Raw genomic sequence first — 10,060 nt, forward strand, 5'->3', positions numbered from 1 at the left:
TCCCCTCCAACAATATATAGGCAATTATGTCACAACATGATACCGCAATTCACAACATATATCATTTTCAAGAACCAACGATGTACAATACCATTCTCTAGCCACATTTATCAACGAGTCTAGTCGTAACCATAACCATGGTATCCAACATATCAATCCCACATGACGATTTACTTTTTCCACTTCAACCATCACATAATTCATCATGTTTTCCACATACAATCGCATTTCATAGTGTGTAACATAGTTAAGAATTAACAAAGCACACATTAATCTCTAGAAGTATTAATCAACTAAAATACTCATGATGACCTCACTCATATGCAACGTCATTCCATAATCACCTCAATCAATAATATCAACCATCACATCATCAATAACACATACAACAAGTCGAAACGCAAGGCTAGAGCAACACAATTCAGTTGAAGACTACATCTTTGGAAAAGGGGATTTTGGACCACCCAACGGACCAAGGCTCCAAAGGGGATTCCGGACCATCACTCAACGGAATCCAAACAGAACTCAGTTCCAATCCACCCAACCGAATTGAACGGAAGTCCAAGAAACATAACAACGGCTCGAAGGAACAAGACATGATTCAAGTTACCCAATTCACGAAACTCAACGAACGAAGCAATATTGAGCAAAATCCACATCACAATGGGTCATCGGTCATTTACTATAACTCACATCTCCCAAGCAATTCAATATGCGTTTCAATCACATGTCACAGCCATTTCCAATACACAACTCAAATCACATTTCACTTCATCATACTAATCACTATACTTCCAACATTATATTTCAATACATAGCTTGTAACATGTCAAGGAATCACGAAGTACAATATTAACATTTAATTTCGTTAAGCAATCAGTGAGATAACATATCATTTCACGAATTTAATTAAAGAACTCTACATAATTCCCAATTTGGGTTTAAGAATAATAACATGGTAATTCTAATTTATTTTCACAATATCTATTGTGGGTAATTCCCATCTACTCGAATTTAGGATTCTAAATCACCTTACGGAATGAACTAGAGCAAGGATTCCGGACCACTCAACGGAATCCAACAACATTGGGTTCCGGACCACTCAACGGAACCAAAATATCAAGTGGTTTCCCATAATCTACCCATACCTGTCATATGTAAAGTCAATGCCAACATTATGGAATTGGTGCACTGGCAACTCAGGCACTCAGATAAGCAGAGAGGCTCGGGTGAGGGACAATAAAATAAGCATGTGATACAATAATAAAACCAGCCGTCAATCATAATTTAAAAACCTTGAATATAAATCTTTCTTAAGAAATCAATACCAAACTTTTGAAAACACCGAGGGAGTCACCCAAACATCCAAAAGTTCAATCCAAACAACCATAGCATCTCACATCCATATTCACATACACACAATGAAAGTAGAAGTAGGGCGACATAGTTCATCCAAAGCCTACACCTTTGCAACCATCTCAAACTAAACTCAATGAACTAAGGTGGATACAATCCCGGACCATCGCTCAACGGGATCACGGAGTAAGAGGGATTCCGGACCATCACTCAACGGAACCCAAACCAAGATACGATTCCTGACCATCACTCAACAGAATCGCAGAGTGGAGTAGGAAGGATTTCAGACCATCACTCAACGGAATCGCGGAGTACATTGCATAACCACCAATCGATGAAACAACACATGAATCAAGTTACTCAAGTTATAAAGGCTCAACGAAACAAGAAATGAAATAATGAAACGAGCATTGACACGTTTCAAAGCAACAAACCCCATGACAATGGGTTAACGGTCCACCACTAGCCCTCACCTCATCAAATCAAGCCATTCATACAAAACAAACCATGTTCCAATATGCACGTCAAATCCCACTTCATATAACTATATCATTGGCTAAATATGAAAATTAACAATTTATAGGAAAAATGATTATAAAGCCATTTCATATTCACACATATTAAAGTCACTCACATTTCATCATAACATACCATCTATGTAATTCAAACACCTTTCAAATATGCACGTCAATTCACCTACCACGATCATCATCAGTACACAAGCCAAATCATGTTTGATAAACATAGGTCTATGGCTAAATATATATAAATATATATAAATATATAATCACATTTCAATAGAATGACATTATAAGATCAAGTCAAATTCACAGATGGTACCAATATAAGAAATCAAGGTAATAACCATATCACACATGTTCAAGTCACTCTCCAACCAATGTAGGCCCACTAGACTTCACTTAAGTCTCCCATGGTACTAATTTTATTATTTAGAACATTCCGAGACATGTTGACCAAAAATCAACTCTCGGTCAACGATGGGGTCCACAACAATCCGCAAATCCGATTTATGATTCATAACTTTCCAAAGTCCACATTATGCTTCGAGGATAACATACTAAAATTTCATTATGATCCAATGGTCGAATTGTCGTCAATCACACAAACAAGTGGCGGTCCAAATTGATCACCATACCCAACAATTGAATCTTTGGCAACCAAGCTAGACATAGGTTCACATGATCACTAGAAGGTATTTAAAACCTAGACAACACTCGTGAACGATCCCACGCACCTCCACACGCGGTGGAAGTCAAGGTGGAGGGTTTACAAACCCCGAATTTCAACATTAACTAGAGGAGCTCAAATTTACTTGGTAGCTAGAGCTCAACAAGGGAAACACTTTTCACAACTAGGCCGACGATAATTTCTAACCGGAAACCGTCCAATTTCACCGGAGAAAACCATATTTCTAGGTGTTCTAAACACCCAACTCTAAAATGAGTACGAAAGCACAAGCTAAGCATACCTACTCGAAGATTATGAAGAGTAGATGAAGTTTCATACCTCACTCGAAGGAAATCATTGCCGGAATCGCCGGAAAAATGATAAAACCGCCGGAAAAGTCGTGGACTTTGCGACCTCGAGCTGCAAAGATGGAAAGGAAATGGGGAAATCTAAAATCACAGAAATGTAGGGCTCGCCAAGAGCTTTCCATGGACACCAAGATCATCCAAAACGGAGCTCGGATGAAAAAGATACAAGTGGGTCAAGTTTGGTGGGTTTATGGGTCAATTTTTCCCTAAAAACGGGTTAGGCAGCTCTTTTCCCCCATTTTTCCGAAAAACTGTCCCCCCCTTTTTTTCTGGAGGTTTCCCTCCCATTTAATTTATAGCAATTTGGTAATATTACCAAAATGCCACCAACTTCAAACGACTCTAACTTCTCCGTTCGGACTCGGAAATAAGATCTGTTTACGCCTACGCGCTCATGGAATCAAACTCTACCTAACCAATTCAAGAGTTGACCGAAAAGGTCAAGAAAATTAGAAATGACTAAAGTAACCCTCACTTCGTTTTTCTCAAATTTGGAGAAATAAAGAACTAGTTCCAATCAAATCTTCGAAATACGTCAAGAATAAAATAAAATAATAATTTGAAGGACGGGATATCACACGTATGCTAATTAACTATGATTTGGTTTGTGTATTGATGATGTTTGTGATATATATGTGTTTGATTAACTTTTTAATAATATGAATAATAATTATGATGAATGTTATGACAATTATGGGAGCTAATTATTGTTTGATAATTATTTGGATATGCTTGCCAACTGGATACCTATTTGAACTTGGCACTATTACCTAGCATGAGATGGAGATGGAAGTCAGGAGATGAGTTAGGTACTTTATTAGATTTTTAGTAGAAATAGTAATTAAGGGAATTCCTTGTGTTGTGCTCCATGCTGGTTTATATGTGGAATTGATAGCATGTATGCGTATAATTATGTTTAATGTGTCATGATGAGATTGCACCAAGTAGTTGTGGTACATGGATGGTCCTGCTTGGTATATCCGCGATGGGAGGACCATATGTATTCAGGGGTGATCATGCTTGGTATATCTGCGATAGGTGATCACTACCTACACGATGAGTTTATGCCTATGGTCCTGCTTGGTACATCCGCGATCGGGGACCATACGCATTCTAGAGCTGATGATGACTAGTTGTACATGGTACATGTTTAGGTGATCATATTTGGTTTGGTTCCGTTGAGTGGTCCGGAACCCGAGGTTGTTGAATTTCATGGAGCGGCCTAAAATCCCATTGTTTGGAGAAGTAGGCTTGGCCTAACTGTGTCACTCCAACCTTAGTTATATATATATATATATATATATATATGTGTCAATGGTTTTGAGAGTCTTGTGAATTGAGTTAGAAAAGATGTTGGACGTCTGAGTGACTCCTTCGGGATTTTCTATGATTCGATTATGATTTCATAAGGTATGAATTTAGAAGATATGGGAATGATTGTTATTACTTTGATCAAATTAATTAATTAATGCGGCTAGAGAATGGTTTTGTGTTTCGTTCCAACCTTAGTGTTATACATATATATATATATATATATATATATATATATATATATATATATTTGTGTCAATGGTTTTGAGAGTCTTGTGAATTGAGTTAGAAAAGATGTTGGACATCTGAGTGACTCCTTCGGGATTTTCTATGATTCGATTATGATTTCATAAGGTATGAATTTAGAAGATATGGGAATGATTGTTATTACTTTGATCAAATTAATTAATTAATGTGGCTAGAGAATGGTTTTGTGTTTCGTCGGCTCTTGAATATGATGTGTGTTGTGAATTGCGATATCATGATGAGACATAATCATGTTTTCATGGGATGTCCAAGCTGCTGAAGAGTAGTCTTCTAGGTAGCCTTTAGGATTATCTTTGTTTTCCTTGTTGCTTTTTGCTTTGCTTGAACTCCTTCGGCCTTTGCTACTTGTTTATCAATTTTGCTAGAAAATTTAATAAATTTGCTTTCTTCACTCTTCTTTATCTTCGCTTCTTTTGTTCACGCCCAACCTTTGACCTTTAGACCAGCAACAGGTGTTCTACTTTTCTATAAGCAGACAGGCTAGCATAGCCTATGCAGCCATGTGTGTTGGTGTAGGACTTTTGCAAAGTTGTTAGCCATAGGATTGGCAGCGGGACGCCTTACTTACAGAAGCAGACGAGTCCGCATGACCACTTGGATGTTAACCTTGGCTTTCTTCAATCTTTTGAGTTGTGTGGCCTGCATCACAATGTACTAAAGATTTTTGGGTTATGAAATTCGCTAACCTTTCGTATCAAAAGTACGCGGTTGTATGGAATTTTGTAAGCAAAGGTCCGAGAGAACTCCTTCTTTTGTGTAACCAATTCCATGGGTTGCGTAGCAAGTATCACAACAGTTTAGGAATTAGTGTAGGTCTAGACGACCATTTAAAGACGATTGTATGGAATATTGTAGTAATAATAAGAAAGAGGCAAGCAAAACCTACTCCAAACAAGTTGCTGGCTTCTTCAGCAAGTGGTGCTTATTATATTGTAGTGACTATCATTTCCATATCAGCAAGGTGTCTAAATTATTCAATGCGCCCATCATACTTGGCACAAGGATATTCATTACTCTGGCATCTGTATACTTTGACTTTATTTCTTCCCTCAATCAGTCTAAGTCCAGAGAAACCACTCAAATCCAAGGTCGTGCATTCTAACACTTTGATCATCATAACCGTCTTTGAACCAAGGAATGAAATGCATTTCGTGCCTCTTCCAAAGTATCGACATTTGTAACCAACTATAAACCTATAATATATTTCAACTTAAGCTCCTCATCCAATTGATTGCAACTCCACTCTAGACTCAAGTATGCTGTCTCTGTCAATCCTTTTCTGTCAAGACTGGGATGAATATCAAATGCATTTATAATGTTCCTGGTAAGTTGGTTCCCATCAAAACGGTTTCTAGACAATGCCCAACAATTCTCAAGCACTCGGGCAAATACCCTATTAAATTGTTATTGTTCACTTTGAAACTTGCAAAGCAAATCCGCTACACTACTCCGGTGACAATGACAAAAAAATCAAGCTCAAAAGCGATTGAAGAGTTTAAGGAATTCTCACAAGGGTCAAGGTAATGAAGCTTCCTGAGTTCGGCGACTTCGATGAAATTTTCCCTTCAAGGGAATTTTGAGATGGGTCAATTAGTTGCATGCAGTCCAGACATTAAACCAATATCTTAAGGGATTTGGCCACTAATGTGTATTTGTCCTTGGTAGACTTTGAAAAGTCTCATCTTTTTGTTCTGGGTTATTTTCCCCTTAATTTGTATTTGTCCTGTTGTACATTTTGTTCCAGTCTGTCTCCTTACTGCTTCGTTTGTTGTCATCTGTAAGGATGGTTTTTTATTGTTTGCGTGATGTTTTGCAGGATTCATAGATAATAGATTTGGTATGGGCTGCCATGCGTGTAACTGTGTAAGACAACTCTCTTCGTTTCATTTAAAATGGTCTACAAGGACATCGATTATTAGTGTTGATTGTCGTTGTAGAGCCAAAGAAATCTCTCTGTTTTTGCCAGGGCTGCTGAGGGTATTTTTCTCCACATATTTTTTGTCTTTCTTTTGTTTATCTGCAGCTTTCATGTTGAATTATTGCTCTGTGAATTATTTAGACGATAACCAATTGCTCAAATTGCTCAAATTGTTCAAATTTTGTAATTCAATGAACACATGAAGAAAATTAACAATCCAGTTAAAAGAAGCTCAAATAAGCACACTCTAGTATAGAGCAGTTTCAGTAGACATAAGCACACAATCACCACTTCAAATGCATCAATATCTACAGAAATCGCACAAGCATTATTTCCAAAACACCAAAACGAAAAATGTAGCGAACAAAGCTCTAAATACAAATCACCGAACGAAGCTCCAAATACAAATGACATGGAATATGCATCAGTGCCTTCCCAAATTGCATTGAGGCCGCAGCTTGCAGGCTTATGTCAAACAAGATGAGATCGGCCAGGGAAGCAAGTCTGGGCACAGACCATTGAGGGGAGAACAGAGAATAGTTAGAGCAAGCAACCACAATAACGCCAAAGCCAAGATAACGTGCATCCTCTAGGATTTCCAATGCGTATTTCCTTTGACTCCAAGCAGCATAGTTTTCTCCATCTAAAAATTTGAACAAAGCAGTGCGATTTCCGTGGAATGTGTAGTGTGGTCCAACAGATCAGAGTGCCTTCCAGTCTGCTCTCCAGGCTGATATTTCTTTCTTTAAAGGGAAAAAACAATAGGAAGAGGAAAATAACACACAAACACGCAATCACACACACCTAGAAAAACTTAACACGCCAGCCAAAAGATGAGGATTCCTTTTTGGTAGATAGTCATGAAATTGTAACATTTACGTTTGAATCCGCAATTATCAGCTGCTCCTGTAGTAATATATATTTAATTGTCGATTTCAGAAAAAGCTGAAAAATTGCAGAGTGAAATTAATAGATGCTTAATTAGTGAATGAAGTACTTACAGTTTGATCAGGATCACTCTCCTCTGAATCACTTAGCATCGGTACATCATCAGTTTCCTTTGCTATTTGCAGTCTTTCTGGTCTTGGATCACTTTGGAGTAACCCATCAGGAGAAATCTTTAACATCAGGTGGCAGTCCTCGACAATCAAATTCTTCAACAGTAAGGATGCGACTTTGAAAACACAATTTCCCGTGCAAAATCCTTGCAGACTTGGTAGATTAGAAAGTTTCAAATCTTGCAAGCAACTGAAAGTAATCGCATTTTCTGAATCATCTCCGTTGCTTGCCACTATTTCTACCATTCTTTCACAGTAACCAACGTCCAACACCTTGAGTTGCTGCAAATTCTTAGCCACATAATAAGGTATTAAGTATTGCAGTCTGTGACAACTCTGTATGTACAAATTGGTTAAATTCCGAAAGGATATCAACGATGAAGTTAGATTCTCTAATCTGCCACAATTTTCTAGGAAAAGAAATTCCAAGTTTGGAAAAACAGGGCCCCCTGGTTGGGAGTTTTCCATACCTAGATGTATCAGCTCCGGCATATCAGAGAGCCACAAAACCTTTACACGTGGGAGGGTCTCAACCTTATGTATTTCCCCTCTACTACTTGCTTGGTGGTCGTGGGCAAATAATTCTTTCCGAGGAGCAGAGAGTACACTGAGCTCTTCAAGATTCTGTAAATTCTCAAAGAAAACAACTGACTTGGGATGTGAAGTAGCAAAATAAAATGATTTGAGTTTGCTCAACAACTCTGCCGGGAGTGGACCGTACGGTTCATACCAAATCTCCATGTTCTTATCCAACCTCAAGTATTCCAAGTTGAGGAATGACTTACCCTGAAATATAATCAACGGTAATGACATGCTTTAAAATATTTTGAAAAACTGGACACCACATAATAACTTTAATATTAAAAACATAATAAATGTATTCACTTGATGGTGTAAGTTTAACTAGTGTGTAAAAAACATATAAAGTTTCGAATATCAAAAGAATTGTGTACAAGTATAGTTACCTTCTCAATTAAAAAGAAGGGTTGTTTCTTTGGTCTTGGGTGGCCCAACTCAAGCTTGTCTTGATATGGTGAAAATTCGGCAGGAAAAATCTCCATACCACCACATTTCATGAACTTTATTAAGTTGAGTGATGGCCAATTAGAAACATTCAATCTTGGATAGAAACTCCCAAGTTGGGGCAGGTTATCAAATTCCATAAATGTTACTTTAGGGAACCTGAACTCCTCATATATCGTTTGTGGTCCTTCTTCCTTCGCAACAATTTCCTCCATTAAACCACAATTCTTCACCTTCAACTTGCTTAGCTGCTTAAGATCTTTGGCCACTAAGGTGGGAAAGACATTTTTCAAAATATCACACGAGTCTATCTCAACTGAGTTCAGATTTGGGCACTCAAAACCATTCCAGTGAGTGGTAGATGATGTGTCATATACCATTTGCAGTGCTTGACATTTGGATATCGTGAGATGTTTGAGTTGTCTGACACATTTAGCCATGGAACTTGAAAGCAAGAATCTTAAACTATCACATTGATGCACAATCAAGGTTGTTAAGTTGGGCATCAAAACCTGCATAGTACAGAACAAAATTCATATTTATTTTAGAAAATTACAATTTACATGTATAGGTCATATATTAAAAAAGTAAGGTACTAGGCTAATGAGGATCCTCTTTGTGAGAGTTCTGAGGATTCTTAAATCACATCCGTTTATCGTACATCGTTAATATACCAATTAAATGGTTTTGTTCGAGTGAATGGACATGAAATGACATACAACATAGGAAAATAAATCTTAATATACCAATTAAATGGTTTTGTCTGAGGAAAACATATGAAAATTAAAACGCGAAAGAAACCTGATTTGATATACCATTTAATTATTTTTCTAATTTAAAAGATGAAAGAATTATATGGTCAAAATTCGAAGAAAAGTATAGTGAGAAAGAATCGTGCAACCATTTTGCTTTTAAAATAACAGGGAAAGTACCTTCCCATTACTGAACAGTTTCGGTGGTCCACCAGCTTCATGCTCCGAAACGATTTTGTCGACATTTGTATCATCCGTTAATTGCTTGCCCTTGGAAGAGAAACCAATAAGCTTTGGTAGATTCCGTAGTGTAAAAGATTTTAACTTTTGGAAAGACTCGCCTATGAGTTGCCCATAACATACACTTTCCAAACTCACAAGGCCTTCAAGAGATAGAAATTCCAGGCAGGAGAAGGCATTATGAGAATAACTCCAACTAACGAAGTTAATGACATATGTAACTTCATCGTTGTTTTGGACGTGGAGATGCTTCAGTTGATTAACAGCTTCACTGTCAAATAGATAGGAAATAATATTCACACTCCCCATTCCATCCAAGTATAACTGCTCACATTTCTTTACCAGCAACTTTAAACCTCGATCGAATTGATTACTCCTGGTGAGCTTGAGTTTTAGCAGGTTAGAGGAGGTTCCATTGAAGTCTGGATATTCCCAACAATAACCGATAAGTATGGTGTATCTTTCTAACTTATCGGAGAACAAGTTAGTTGGAAGAAGGTTAGCATCTGGAACATGTATGTCTAATGCGGACAGATGAGACAAATGATTCAGCTCTGAAACGCTGGCATTACTTCTTCT

The 10,060-nt window shown here is 37.5% G+C and overlaps 1 pseudogene; it reads right to left on the reverse strand.

Annotated features, from left to right (window-relative positions):
- Nucleotides 1-7,716: 7,716 nt before the first annotated feature.
- The window catches only part of LOC148694504 (uncharacterized), a 6,607-nt pseudogene continuing 4,263 nt past the window's right edge, over nt 7,717-10,060 (reverse strand).

Source organism: Pyrus communis, chromosome 9, assembly GCF_041283825.1.
Source record: "Pyrus communis isolate YQ-2024b chromosome 9, ASM4128382v1, whole genome shotgun sequence".
Taxonomy (NCBI): Eukaryota; Viridiplantae; Streptophyta; class Magnoliopsida; order Rosales; family Rosaceae; genus Pyrus; species Pyrus communis.